The sequence below is a fragment of the Sphaeramia orbicularis genome, chromosome 5 (assembly GCF_902148855.1).
Source record: "Sphaeramia orbicularis chromosome 5, fSphaOr1.1, whole genome shotgun sequence".
NCBI lineage: Eukaryota > Metazoa > Chordata > Actinopteri > Kurtiformes > Apogonidae > Sphaeramia > Sphaeramia orbicularis.
The window spans coordinates 49,676,347-49,691,007 of record NC_043961.1 but is presented as its reverse complement, the minus strand read 5'-3'; positions in this window follow the sequence as shown (position 1 = coordinate 49,691,007).

Sequence of the window (14,661 nt, the reverse complement as noted above, 5' to 3'; positions counted from 1 at the left end):
TACCATTTAAATCCAGTGTTAAATCTACATGTTTAAAATGTTAAATCTACATGTTACTCCATAAACATGTTTACAGTTGGATGTGTTTTTTACAGTATTGTTCTGGAAACCACAGCTGCCAGTTTTTTTCTGTAAAAACAACAGGATTTTTTTTTACAGTGTACTGAATGTCCAAGAGTTTGATGGTTTCATGAGAGCATAAATGAAAGGACGATGAACACGAACACATCTATTAATCCAGATGGAGTATTATTAATTATTAATGATCAACACAGTCCAGACATTCCAGTGGCTTATCAATTATTCATGTATCTGATCAGGAACTGGTTCTCTATTGGATAATTTAATTATCTGACAAGTAAAAAGGCTTTTAAAAGGTACTGTTCTTTCTATTAAGGTAATCACTTTATTGATAAACCACCAAGATGGAAAGTACGCCAAGTCTCTTGGGACCATTACTGATGGATGTTAAGTGTTTTTTTGTTTTTTTTAAACTGACTGACCATCCATCCTTCCCATCCTCCATCTGGTTTTACCAAGTGTAGTCTTACCACCATCAAGCTGTTAAGTTAAGCCTGCCCCCTGTAGAAAAAACAGGAAAAAAAATCTTGGCACATATAAGAGGGTGTAAGGGAAGTTAAAACACTTGGAGGCACGCAGTTTTGGACCTAGTTGTGTGATTCTCAGTGGGTTTAATGAATTTAGTAGAAACATAACATTTAAACAGCTCACTTCTGCTGAATTGCGCAAATTACACTATTCACTGAAGCATAGCGTGTCCTCAACAGATCATTTGCTTAAGCAGTCTGTGGCTTTTACTTTCTTAATCTGTCTTTCCTTATCTCTTTTTTTATCTCCCTCTTCCAGAAATCATCCTGCATGTTCACTCTTGTATTCAATGCGGAGCCACAGTCGTTAACGTCGCTCCATTCCAAACACCATGAGTTCTTCCTCATCCTAAGATTTTTGTGAATGATACTGGCACATTTGAAAAGCCTCTATGAAGTCTGAGTCATGGGTCCCAGTGAAAAAGCTTCAGAGAATATGTGCCTGTTTCAGGCCGGAGGACTGCGATAATAGGACTTTAGGGATCCATAAAAGCTGACGGCTGCAGGGGGCTCTGCATGTCTCAATGTGTGAATCATGTTTTCTGCTTCTGAAACACAGCTCCGGCTCTGTTGCACAGTTTAAGTGTGTGAAAGGTTTCTGGTCGTCTATTTATTGTCATTGTCTGTTTTTATTGTATGTGCGTCATTCTGCTGCTACGCTTAATTTCTGAGTTTGGGATGAATAAATAAAGTACATATCTATCTATCTATCTATCTATCTATCTATCTATCTATCTATCTATCTATCTATCTATCTATCTATCTATCTATCTATCTATCTATCTATCTATCTATCTATCTATCTATCTATCTATCTATCTATCTATCTATCTATCTATCTATCTATCTATCTATCTATCTATCTATCGTCATCATACCTCAGATGGTTGTTTGACATTCAGTTTTCTCCATAAAGGCCTGTCAACTCTGGAACACATTATTAAGTGAAGTAAAATCAATTACAGATAGAAAACCTTTCGTGACAAAGCTTGGTCATCATTTAAGCTGATTCTACTACACTGTCATCTATAAAGTTGAATAAAATATTCTTACCTCTTCTCATGAAAAGATTGTGATAATGTGATTTATTCTTAATAGATAAAGTGTAACTGAGACTCAGTATGTAGTCACTGGTCAAAGGTGATTACTGATCTGTATAAATAGGAATAAAAAAAGAAATATGTCTGAACTCAATATTATTCTTACTTTATGGGCAACAGTGTATGTTTTTTGTTCCATGACTCTAATATATTGTAGATTCATGTATGTGAGCAGCAAATTTCATTAATGACTATATGTAACTGTAAGATAGTACTGAGAAAAAAATCACCGTTAGCAAAGTTCTAATAACAATTCAGTTGCAATTTTTTTTTTTTTTTTTTTCTGTATTGAGATACAGTCTGGATGTATGGGAAGTACAGTATGTACAACAGGAAAAAAAAAAGTTCAAGGAAAAACACAGCCTCCACAAACGTGTCTTTAACTCCTTTGTTCCATCAAGAGTTTTACTCAGATTTACAACTAATCCTCTGGTATTTTTTGTACAGTGAATTTTATTTAGGTTTCTTAGAGCTTAGGCTACTTTTTTGTTGATGTTGTATCTTAAGAAAATAACATGTCTGCTCTTTACAATGCTGTAAAACAACAAAGCTGAAGGAGGTCTGAGACTTTTGTACAGTATGGAAACCTTAGGGACAGGAGCTGCAAATAAGCATTAGCTTGAGACTGTTTGTATAAAGCATCAGTCGGTTCATCTTCATTTTTACCAAACAAATAAATGACAATGAAATTAAAGAACACGTGAACACAGTAACCAAGAGTTCATGTTATTTGATGTGAAATAAGAAAACATTTATCTACTAGCGCGTTGACCCTTGGGAAACCACAGGTCATATTAATACTGATATCTAGGGACTGAAGTTAGTAAATGCATCGTTCCTGTTTTTAACATCATTTCCCATCATGCAGTGTGGTACTTCCGGTCTACCGAGCAACGTGAGTGTCAGGCTACCGTTTCCAAAATGACTAACAGTAACATGTAGATTTAACATTTTAAACATGTCGATTTAACTGGTAAATGGACTGCAGTTATTCAGTGCATTTTCTACACCTTCATGGTGTCCAAAGCCACCAGGTCAGTTTTGGGTTCAGTGTCTTCCATGGACACTTTGATATATGGACAGTCAGAGCCAGGATTCAAACCACCAACCCTTTGGTTACTGGACGAGCTGCTTTACCAACTCTACCAACCCATTCATTTACAAATTTAAAATGTTAAATTGTTAAATGTTTACTTTTTTAAAATAACTTTTTTATTAAAAAAAAAAAAAAAGGCAAATAGGCCGTTATTTCAACATTATGGTCTTGCAATTTAAACGGCATCACATTCTTTTTCAATTTACAGTTTTATTTTCTAAAAACAATAGAAATACATCATTTCTACATACACATCTGGTTTTGTTAACATACTCTTCCTGTAAAAACTACAGCTATATTTGATTTAATTGTTAACACAAAAATCTTTTCAAATAACCAACTTTGCATTGTATTGTCACTCACAGTTTTTTTTATGTTGCAATTTTACAACTTTTTGGTGTTAATTCTACAGTAATTTTTTACAGTGTAGGTACCAAATTGGCCAGTTAAAAACATCTCAGTTTCTCAGAACTGTGCTGGTACACACACTCACACAGATGAGACCTTCCAGTATTATGATATAGATGTTTTCACAAGCTGAGTCCACTTGGAAATAGCTACAGAGGTAGTACAAGTGTATATTATGTTATGCTGAATTAATATTTTTACCGGCAGATCATGTAGGAAGAACTGTGAATATGTCACATAGCCAATGAACAATAGATATGTTATCGTTACCACTAAATGTCATAAATAATAAGAAACATAATAATGAATCTATTTTGGTTTTGGTCTGTAAAACTATTACATGACAATACTTGGTACTTTGAGCTGCCTTACCATCTTTTCGATCGACAAAGTGTCCATATGTTAAACCCACTTAAGAATGCCTGCCTCCTCTGTGTGTGTGAGCTTTGCACTTCATATGAAAACTGCAGCTCCAACAGCTGCTGCCAGCGCTACACTCCTCTGTGATGCAGCTGAGAAACTTGAGACGGCCTATTGATCGGACACTCGCTACCAGGTTATTAGTCGGCTGCCTGATGTCTCCTCAGTTCATGGCCCTCTCCTAAAAGACAGTGGGGGTTTGACAAATGACAGACAAAAATATTCAGCAAAAATCTTCCCAGTGGGATTTAAGCATTTAGAAACCCTGAGATAGTGTCTATTTTGAAACATGGTGTTGCTTGTGTTTTCCTTTTATGTATTTTTTTTAAAAATGATTTTTCATTATTTAATCATCACATAACTGATCTGTGCTAATTCTACAAAGACTTTGCACAAAAATCTTCTATTGACCCATAAGAACCCAGTGTTACTTTTGTGTCAGTTCCCAAATTAATTTTCTCTATATTTTACCTTCCTTAAGAGATTTATCACCATTTGTTGTAATATTATCTTCTGTAGTTTGTGTTTTTTCAGTGAAAATCAGGTATTTTCCTACGTTTAATTTACTGATCATGTACATGTCCATTAAAGCTCAAAGTAAAGTTGATGGTTAATATATCAAAAACAGAAAACTGAAGAAAAAGTAACTTTTTCAGTCAAATCTATCATTAACTGAACATAAACCAAGTGTCTCCATCCACTGTCATTGATCAAACTCCATGGGTTTTACTGATGAATCAATGTTGTAGAAGGTGATAGTGTTTCCACATTCACTACAGAGCCTCTGAATGTCCAAATGGGTCATATCTGATGACCATGAAAAGAAGGCAAACTGCATTTTACACCAATTATTTAATAATAATAATAACAATAATAGTAATGGATTAGATTTATATAGCGCTTTTCTATGAATGCATACTCAAAGCACGTACAGAGGATCTATTATTCATTCGCTCTCACATTCCCCCACAGGTGGATTTACATGTATTAATAGGATTAGTGGATCAACAGGTATTAAATATTTACATCAGTAGGTGGTTTTGGTTGACGGTAGATGTTTGGGTCTGTATGGGTTAATATACTGTAGACGAAGGTATGCTTTCTTACTGTCCCTTCAAATGTTCAAACTGGTTGATGTTCCCTATTTGAGACAAACCAGGCAAATGTGGATTTATTATTTCATACTTTAATGATTATCTGGCTCGCTGTTTTCAACATAATTTTACTAGGCTGTCACTCTAGCTTGGAGACATGGTTGTTAAACTTTGTCCAAATCCAGCCTGGGGAGGAGGGGGAAGAAAGGGAGAGAGTCAGAGCATTGTAAAGATAGGCACAGAGCAGGGGGGGTTGAAGAAGAAAAATATCTGAACGGCATTTTGTAAAAGCACCTCTTAAGTAAAGAAAACATAGGAGTTGAGGAGAAACAGCTGTGTGCACTGAAGCCTGGCATCCTGAGGATGAAAACACAGGCCGTTAATAATAAAAATAATAATCCTGCTGAGTTCCTAATAAAAGGACCCTGATGAGATAATTCAGTCAAGTGAGGGGCCCTCGCTGCATCCTGGGCTGCCCTTGTCACCACCACAACGCACCACAGAAGAAGAGAAAAGGGAAGGAGTTGCCAAGGACGGCTGGTGCCACACACGGGTTTTACCACAGAAGAAGAGAGTTGGCAGAGAGGCTGTACAGTGCCACACGATGCTATGGACTTTACAGTGTTACTGTTGGGTCAGAGCCAGAGGTCCGAGCTAACGCTTATGCATCTATGCGTGGGTGTATATATGAGTGTGTGTGTGTGCATGTGTGTGTGTGCATGTGGTTTATGTGCATGTTTGTTTTCTGAGCCTAATACAGAAAGCCAGGGGAACCCCAAACCACCCAGTTTTTCATCTTGTCATTTCCCTACATCACTATTTCTGTCATCTCGTTCTCTTCCCCTCTGCCATCTGGCTCTTGTGAACAGTCCTCTGACAGAATTGCTCAGACAGTTCAGTCATACTGGTCCATATGGTGTTAATGGCACTCACATTTTTCCTCCAAATCTAACAGCATCAAGTCAGCTTTTCCTAAAATTATGACAGACAGGCAATAAATAGGTGCTGATTTTTTTTTGATGAATAATAGTAAAAAAACGACACTCTACATCGTTACTGAATGTAACGTAATGCAATGATGTTGATGTTATTCAGGTACTGTCTGAATAATTGTTTTATGTTCTTGTGTGTTTTGGCTCTTGCACATCCCTTGAGGGTTTTTTTTCTTTTTTTTCAGCTCCATATCTGCGCTGATTTATGGGAACCCAGGGAGCAGAAATAAATGAGAGAGAAGTGTATTAGAACATAAATCATCATCATCACAATAACTAAGCCATCATAAAACAGCAGCCAAACCTTCAGTACTCAGAAAAGAATAAAAGAGTAAAATCTGTAAAGATGACAGAAAAGGGAGACGTGTGAGAAAAATGAGAGAGACTAGAGATCAGATATGGTCAGTAAACTAATACTGTCATGATTAGTCATGCCATCATTGGCCTTTCTGAAGTACCCGTGTGCGTGACACGCCATCCCCTGTGCTAGAAATGTCAATGCTTGTGTTTTAAGCAATGTTAAAGAGCATTATGGGACTTTTGTAGTAAATAAATCCCTTCTTTTTTTTTTTTTTTTTTAACTCCAGTTACTGATCACCTTATAATGGTAATGGCTGCCTATAGATATATGCTCTGTTCCATTAAGTGACAACATAGTAAAGCAGCTACTACTGTATCAACCTTTAGATACTAAATGACTGCCTTCAGACTCTAACCCAAGCAAAGTTATCAGAAAAAACAAAAAAAGTGAGACTTTGCAAAGTCTATGTTGCCAAATAGCAGTAGAGTAAATCTAGGGTAAAGATATAAATGTCAGTTGTATTACGGGAAAATATTAGCACATAGTTTTGTATAATGAAACTCGGGACTGGAATTTTCACATCTCCTGTGAGGTGTGCAAACATGTTATATGGCGCTTGGCTCACTTACATTATTATCATCCATCACATCCTCACAAACCTTACAATAATAGTTACACTTCTTGATAAAGCTGTCACATACAGCCCATCATACAAATATAAATACAGTCATAAATACTGTGCATGTGATAGTCAAATTATAATTAGTTAAAACACATTCTTGCAGTAGCGGAACTATTTCTACATTTCATTTTTAATACTGAGTTAGAAAGTAAATATAGTCAATAGCTTAAATAACTAGTTTGTAAAAGTGGACAGTATTTCTTTGTCCAACATTCTGTTGGGTTCTAATTGGCTTGAGAGTCTGGTTTCAACCTGCTGTATACGTAAAGTGTCATGAGATAACTTTTGTTATGATTTGGTGCTATATAAATAAAATTTGATTGATTGACTGATTGATTTGATTGAACATGAGGCTGGTCAGTTAGTCCATGCATATGCAACGCAAGGCCCTTTTCCACCAAAATACCAGAAATTTTAATTACCAATGTCTGGTAATCTGGTAATCTGTGTACTTTCCATCACACCCAAAGTTCAGGGTAAGTTATTCAAATCAGGCTGATGATGCATGGGGGTGTGGTAAAAGAAACTGCAGTACAGTTTATGCACATTCAGAAACTAAGCTCCAGCACACTAAAATTACACAGTAACTTAAGTGGACGGTTTGGGTTTAACGTTTTGCTAGTTGCTGAATCACTTAATCCATCCAGAAAACATTTTAAATGAAGTTAACCATCATTACATATCCTTAATTTTTATTTAAAAATGGTAGAACATATATTTTCAACTTCTCAGTCATCAGGTCTTACTTTAAGTGTGATGGATGGTTCTTTTTCATTTCTATTGTTTCATAGATATAGTCCAGGTTCAACCCTTAAATCAAACAGATTTACTCAAACGCCTACATTTAATTCAACTGCATATTACTTTTAAAAAGTACTTATTTTCTACTTAAATTGCTGCTGCAGTTCCTGTAATGGCCACTGATATCAGTAAAAACAAAGATTTTCTAAGAGTTCCATGATTAGTCTTGAAGTCTGAGTCTTTCATATGTTCTGCATTTTTTCCCAGGGTTCTTTGATTTTTGCAGTTTACTTGCACAATGTGTTTTTATCTTATATGAGTATTATTTTTAACTTTTTTTTTTTTTTTTAATCCCTAGTCAAAACTACCAAGCAATCAGCTCGATATACTTGACATTGCTTTCTTTAGAGCAGAAAAGAGTCGTTTCAACTTGATTTTTATGAGGAGAAAGTAGCATTAATCAATCACCTGATACATTTCTCAGGAAAGAGTAAAATAAGATGTTTTAAAGGGAGAGCACATAAATTTAGCTTGGGTAATGCTTGAAGTAACCGAAATTAGAACAAACTGAAAAATTTGCAAAGTATCTCAAATCTCTCTGGTTTAAGTCTCAGCGTATTTGTTTCTTGTGGACAGCCATCAAAAACTCCTCTTTAAAAAATACTGTTACAGTACCAAGTTGACCAGAATATTGTATTATCAGGGTTAATATTTTATTTGTATAGTTGACATTCAGAGAAGTTTTTACATTTCAGAATTTGAGGTTCAGTGTGGGATATTTCATTTATTTTGGACTTTTTAGTGAAGTGGATTGTAACTCTGTCCACACATTCAGACATGGTTGATGACAGTAATCCATGTTAACGCTGGATCCAAACCATTATAAGACAACCACTTTATATACTATATACACCATACATGCAAACCACTATATACAGGAAAGCAAGAAGATCATGCAAAACCTTGGCAGAAATATACAGCACAAGGCAGACTATGTGTTATTATGAGGAAAAGAAAACAACAGTTTTATATTTCATGTGTTATTATTACATAATTGTCCATTTCTGTTAATCAAACTCCTAAATCCCTAACTCTTACACACTAGATCCTAATTGTTTTTCAGTTACATGCACTCTGTAATGTTGAAATTCCCATTGAAAATAGAGTGTTACGTTGACTTCGGTTATTTATCTCCTTCCTGATACAGAACAGGGATTGAGCTGCATAGATTCGGTTCTGTCCTTGGGCTGTGATGCTATTGTTGTTGTTGTTGTTGTGAGGACAGAAATGGGAGTTGGCCAAGAAGGAAGTGAACACTGCATCCATCCACCTCACACATGCTGTATTTGTGAATCCAAAAACAAACACATGCACACTGATCTCAGGTATCAGTGTCATGATGTAGTGGCTGTTGGCCAGCTGGTTTGTGGCCTCCCAGAAGAGGCTGTAAAAAGGGTATTAGTTAATACTGTTTACCGTTCCTCAGGGCAACTTCAGAAGATACGTGGTTACCTAAACGCTGTGAAGCTCATTGCCATCTTCTGTGTGTTTTACAAAATCTAAGGGTAATTTTGTATGACTTAATCCAATTTGTATTCCGTGCTGTAAGAGGTCTCTCATCCAAAACAATAACAAAAGAAGCAGCTGTAAGTGATGTTGGGAAATCATTTTTGGACGATTGTGGGAGTTGTTGTTGTTTTCACCATCACTGCCAAAAAAAATCTGTAACTGACAGAAGTATTATGTTTACAGATGAGGTAATGCATCAGAGCTATCCTCACATTGTTTTACTGATCTATGTTCACATGATGCTATTGCATTCTAATGGAACAGCTGCAAGTAAAGATAAATGTTATAGTAAAGAGGACATGATGCCATTGACCGGGAACAAAATTAAATGAGCTATTATACTGAATAAAAGTATGGATTTCACTGTATTTGATCATTGTTGGAAACATCACATTTTATGTAAGTACACATGTCAACAAAATATATGTATTATGTACATACTATGTGATCTTATCATGAATTTATTCTTAATCCATGTCTTTATGGTACAGCTTTAATGGTATTTATACATGTATGAGTAGCTATCAGTGCACATTAGTACCAGACATACTGTATTTCTCCACATACCCAATATATTATGATCATGTGGTGTTGTTTCAGGGTATAAAAACAGATCCTCAAGCCCTGTGTGTTTGGTCTGATAGCCTGACCACAATGTGTGATGTCAGTGTTTGGAGAGCTCAAACTGGAAACCTGCCTTTCCGTCCTCCCCCTCTTCGTTCCTTCATCCCCTTTTCCCCTTCCTTATAGTTCATGTGTTGCTGATTACCCCTAAGTCCAGGTCTAGACCCAGAACTTCCAGCTTCTCCACTCATGTGGTTTGAAGCAGTGCCGCTTCTTTTTCTGGAAACCCCCGTCAACCCAATCCCACCTTATAGCATCCTGAACCGCACATGTACATGCCCTCATGCATGGTGTTTATGGTTTGTGCATGCAAACATACTCCAAATGGTAATGTATGCACACAGGCTTATAGGCAAACATGAAATATACCTGCATGCACATGCAAGTGCACCCCCCCCACCACCACCACCACCGTCCATCCCTGGAGGCCTTTTGATTGACAGTGCCTGCTCCTGCAAGGGATTATGGTGGAAAAAGGTGGGGTGGAGGAGGTGGAGGTCTTGAGGAGGGGTGAAGGGGTTTGAGGCCAGGGTGAGGGAGAGTGAGAAAGAGGGCTGAGGATTAGGCCCACTGAGCTTCATTAACCTGAATGTTTACACAAGCTGATCTCTTGCAATGAGACCCTTTTCCTTCCCACAAGTGTCCCCTTCAAGAATCCACTGCCCTCCCCTCTCTTCAAAGCCGGTGAAGCCCACTCCATAGCCACAATAGGTCAGGCATGCAGTCCAGCCTGATAAGAGCCAGGACTGAAAACAGTAGGGCTTCAATCAGTTTACCCACTTCTAATGATTTCTATGAAATTTATATTTGAAGATCTTGTCCAACTTTTAATTTAAAATTAAAATGGAAACACAGTTATTAGCTTACAGTACTTGAGTCTGACCATGTTTCCATTCACTTTAGGACAATGGTGAGGTTTTTGGTGAGGTTATAGTTGTTATGCTAGCCAGAGAAAAACAAAGTCTGGAAATGATATAGAAAAAGGCTGGAGGAAGCCAATCTGCTTGTATTTTAAATGGCCCCCATCAGCCTGTTTCCTTTTCCAAAGCCAACACTGGCAGTATACTGAATTCAACATTCATTTCAATGGTGAGTAAAAATAACTGAAGGGCACATGTGATTTGTGGAGATTTACTTATTAATAACTTTAAATGTATGTATAATTAAGCTATTAGTCATGATTAGGCTTAGTAAACGTGGGTAATGATGTGGATATGAAGATACAAACTGAACATTATAAAAGCAGTGGGTTTATACCACTGGAATGTAACGAAGGTTTTTTTTTCTTTTACAAATTACTGTACACACTGCTCTTTACTTGTGTATTTCTACTTGATGTCACCTTATATTTGTCCTCCTCTACATCTCAGTAACAAGTGGATTTTGATTTTGACTGTTTGTGATAAACTGAAGCATGAAGATTTCATTTATGGGTGGGGAAAATTCTCCTCTCTCTTAAGCTAAATAAACTTTTAAAAAATCCACTTGGATTCACTGGAAAAAGTCACAAAGCTGAAAAACAGACCTGTTTTTCTGAGCTCATGAAAGGTTGAAAAGTTGACTTTTTAGAGACACGTGGTTCTCACAGGACAGTGATGCTGCAAATATACGATTATTTTAGAGAATATGACTCATTAAACAGTTTATAAAGTAGTTCATTTAACTCCACATTAACACGTACAGCGGTAAACTATAACATACACATTAATGCAACAGTCGTATGAATCCAACAACGTCTATCCAACAGGGACCATTTTTCTGCACTGTGACCACTGTTAGGTCATTTGCATTCAATATTTGCATATTTTTAATAAAGCAAGATATTTTAGTTGTTGTGGCGTATTTCACAGAGTGCTATTAGTATTTTCACTTAATTATTGCCCTTACATTGATCTAAAATTCAAAGTATAATTAAATTAGTGTTCTACATCACACAGCTAATTTGCTTTTGTTAAGAAAAGAACCAGAAAAAAAATCTGTTGCTCAAATCCCTGAGACCCTGAGGAGCAAAGCATCTGACACTTCGTGACAAAGCACTTCCTGTTCCACAAAGCAGAATAAATCACCGCTAATTCTATAATGCAATACAACATAATGTAATACTACAGTACAAAGAGAGTAAAGAGCCAGTAAATGACTGCCAATCACATGGCAGACTTCAAACACACCGACCTCTGCTTTGTTGCTGCTCTCTGAGGACCCATTGAGCCTTCCAGAGTTGTTCCTGAGCTCTATAAGGACAACACTGGGGGCTATTTGCTTCTCAGATTAAAGAGGCTGAGTGAGATAGCCGGCGGAAAGCGGTGGCAGTAGGTGGACAAGCTCCAGAGGTTTCCCCCCTAAAGAGCAGTTAGAAGAAAAGGACTGCCTGTATTGTTTAGCATCTCCGGGAAGAGTGTTTTCTCTCGGCACTGAGGTGGAAAAGTAAATTAGCGTTCACTCTGAGGCCGGCTCCAGCTCCGACAAACTGAGAATGGTGTGTCGACAGCCACATGATTGGCCTCTTCAAAGAGCTGTAACCAAAGGGACATGGCTCATGCTAAAGTAAACAGAAAGAAGTCGAGAGCTCTTAGTTAGACAGGCAGGCTGTGGCATGTATTTCCAAATCGCCATCACATCAAATGGCAGGCAGATTAACTGGAAGTTCTTCGGCAAGAGGCACTTCTCTGGCGGCATCTGCCATGTGGGTCTAATTTTTCACCTTGAATGATTGTGAATGCTGTGGAAGGTCAGCACAGGTCCACGACTGCTTGACAAGAAGCTGATTCTGGAGAGAGGAGAAAGGAGAAAAGGAGGGAGGGGGGGCTCAAAACACAGAGAAAAAGACAGAAAGACAGACAGAGGGGCGATGAGAGTGCCAAATCACGACTGCCGAGGACCAGCCGGCTACACAATCTCAGACAGGAAAGGGAATGTGTGTTGGGGGGGGGGAGTCGTGAGGAGAAGGAGAATGAGCGATTGGAGAAAGGGGTGCAGTGAAGAAAAGAGAGAAATAGTTTTTGAGGAGACATCTGGCTTTGATTAAGAGGGGCAGCGTGGACAAGCCAGCCTTTGCCGCTTGTTTTGACTGTGCTTTTGGGAGGAAGTTGGTGACGTTTGTTTTTGAACAGCAAGTGGCTTGTTAATTGATGAACTTGGGCAAACTGATGCAGCAACTGAGCGAGATAAGACGTGTACTCATTTTCCATGTCTATGTACAGTACGTGGATGTGCAAGTATGAGTACAGCGTGTGTTTGTAGAAACTGGAGATGACTGGGAAGCAAACAAAGCACACATTTTTTTTCTGAAAATGCCACATCAATTCTCAGATTCGTAGCTAATGTGCTTTGACGTAAGATGAACATGCAATCCACTATTTGTTATTTACCTGCTGCCATAAGGTTAGAAGTCATGGGATTTCATAATGTAGTTAGGATCTGAGCAGAAAAAAACAAAAAACTAAAATTTTGCAGAAGTGAGTAGAACAGACAAGATTAGGTAACACAAGTAGGCATAACGGAGAATAGAGCAGGATTCTTCTCATCTTGTTTGACAGCTGTTAAACATCTGCATTTTTGGAGAGACATGGTGAAAATCTGTGGTGTTGGTTGACTTTGAAAATAATCGCCATTTCAAGATGAGAGAAAAGAACATTTCAAACACCAGTACAGCGAGACTAGGACTCAGACCTCTTTCCTGTCACTTCTTTGCAGACATATTGAGTGTGAGAGGAACTTCATGGCACAGCGTCCTGCACCGCTGAATATGAATAAACCATCAAGTGCAGAAACTCAAGCCAAGCTAAACTCAGCACGCAGGCATCACAGCAGAACAGAGCAGGAGGCCCTAGAGCTCTTACTGGCAAGCGTAGACAAACTCCGCTGCCCCCTCCTCCCCACAAACCCTCTTTTCCAAAGTCAATTGCCCATCAAAAACAGATAATGACTTTAAAAAACATGATATCATCCTGCAGTCATGATTTTTTTTTCTGCTGTTCTCTGATTTTCAATTATTGTTCGGGTGAGAGGACATGCATTCCTGCAGGAGAAGGCTCTGTAGGTCAGAGTAATTGGGAATCTGAGGGAATACTGGCGAGGCCAGAGAAGTTTTGAGGGGTTTTGGAGGTGAAACTGGAGACCTGGAGTCAGACTGCTCATTCTCTGAGGGCTCTGAGGTTGTGATGATTATTGGAAGTGATCTCTGCTTGGTAGCTGCTGCTTCTGCTTCAAGGGCAGCTGTATAAATGTCACAGGAATATGAACTTTGATCTTTGGCACAGTTAGCCAACCAAAAAGTCAGTGAGGGGCTGAAAACAGATTAAGACTGGCGTTTATTAGCCAATGTTATTGTAGAGACCACTAAGTAAGACTGCTACTTTCAAAAATAATAAGTGGACTGACTGGAAAGGAGTTTACAAGTTCATGATAACACAAAAACATAATTAAGCTAAATGTAGATCTGGAAATATTTATATTCAAGGTGAGTTTACATCTGTTGCAAACCTATCTGATATAATTGATATAAAAAGAGAGACCAAGGTTACCAAAACTATCTTGAAATGAGTCAGAGGTCTCTGAATGTGCAACAGGTCTAAAACAAAACCCCAAGCTAGCCAAAAAAAATAGCTAATTCTTGAGTTCTGTAAATCAATTTCGGCAAGTTGATTTAACATTTTGAAACTGATGCTATCTGTTGACTTAAATATTTGTATCTGTACATCAGTCTTCATTTCAGTCTTCAAATCTGTTGCTAATATCATGGTCTATCAACTACTGAAGAATCTTAGAGCTGATGAATTTGTTCATATAGGACCACAGGAGCCTCCCAAGAAAGTGAGAAACAACTACACCTATGCACTTTCATTACATTCAGTGTCTTGCTTAATATTTCAATTCATTGAAATCTGTAATTTTATTGAGTGTAGCAATCTCAGTGAGTTTCATTCATTCACATGGTGAATGTAGAGTCAGTAGAGTCCCATGCCCTGAACTAACCTTGTATTTAAGATACAATTCTGTAGATATATACTGTATATAAAAAAAGATG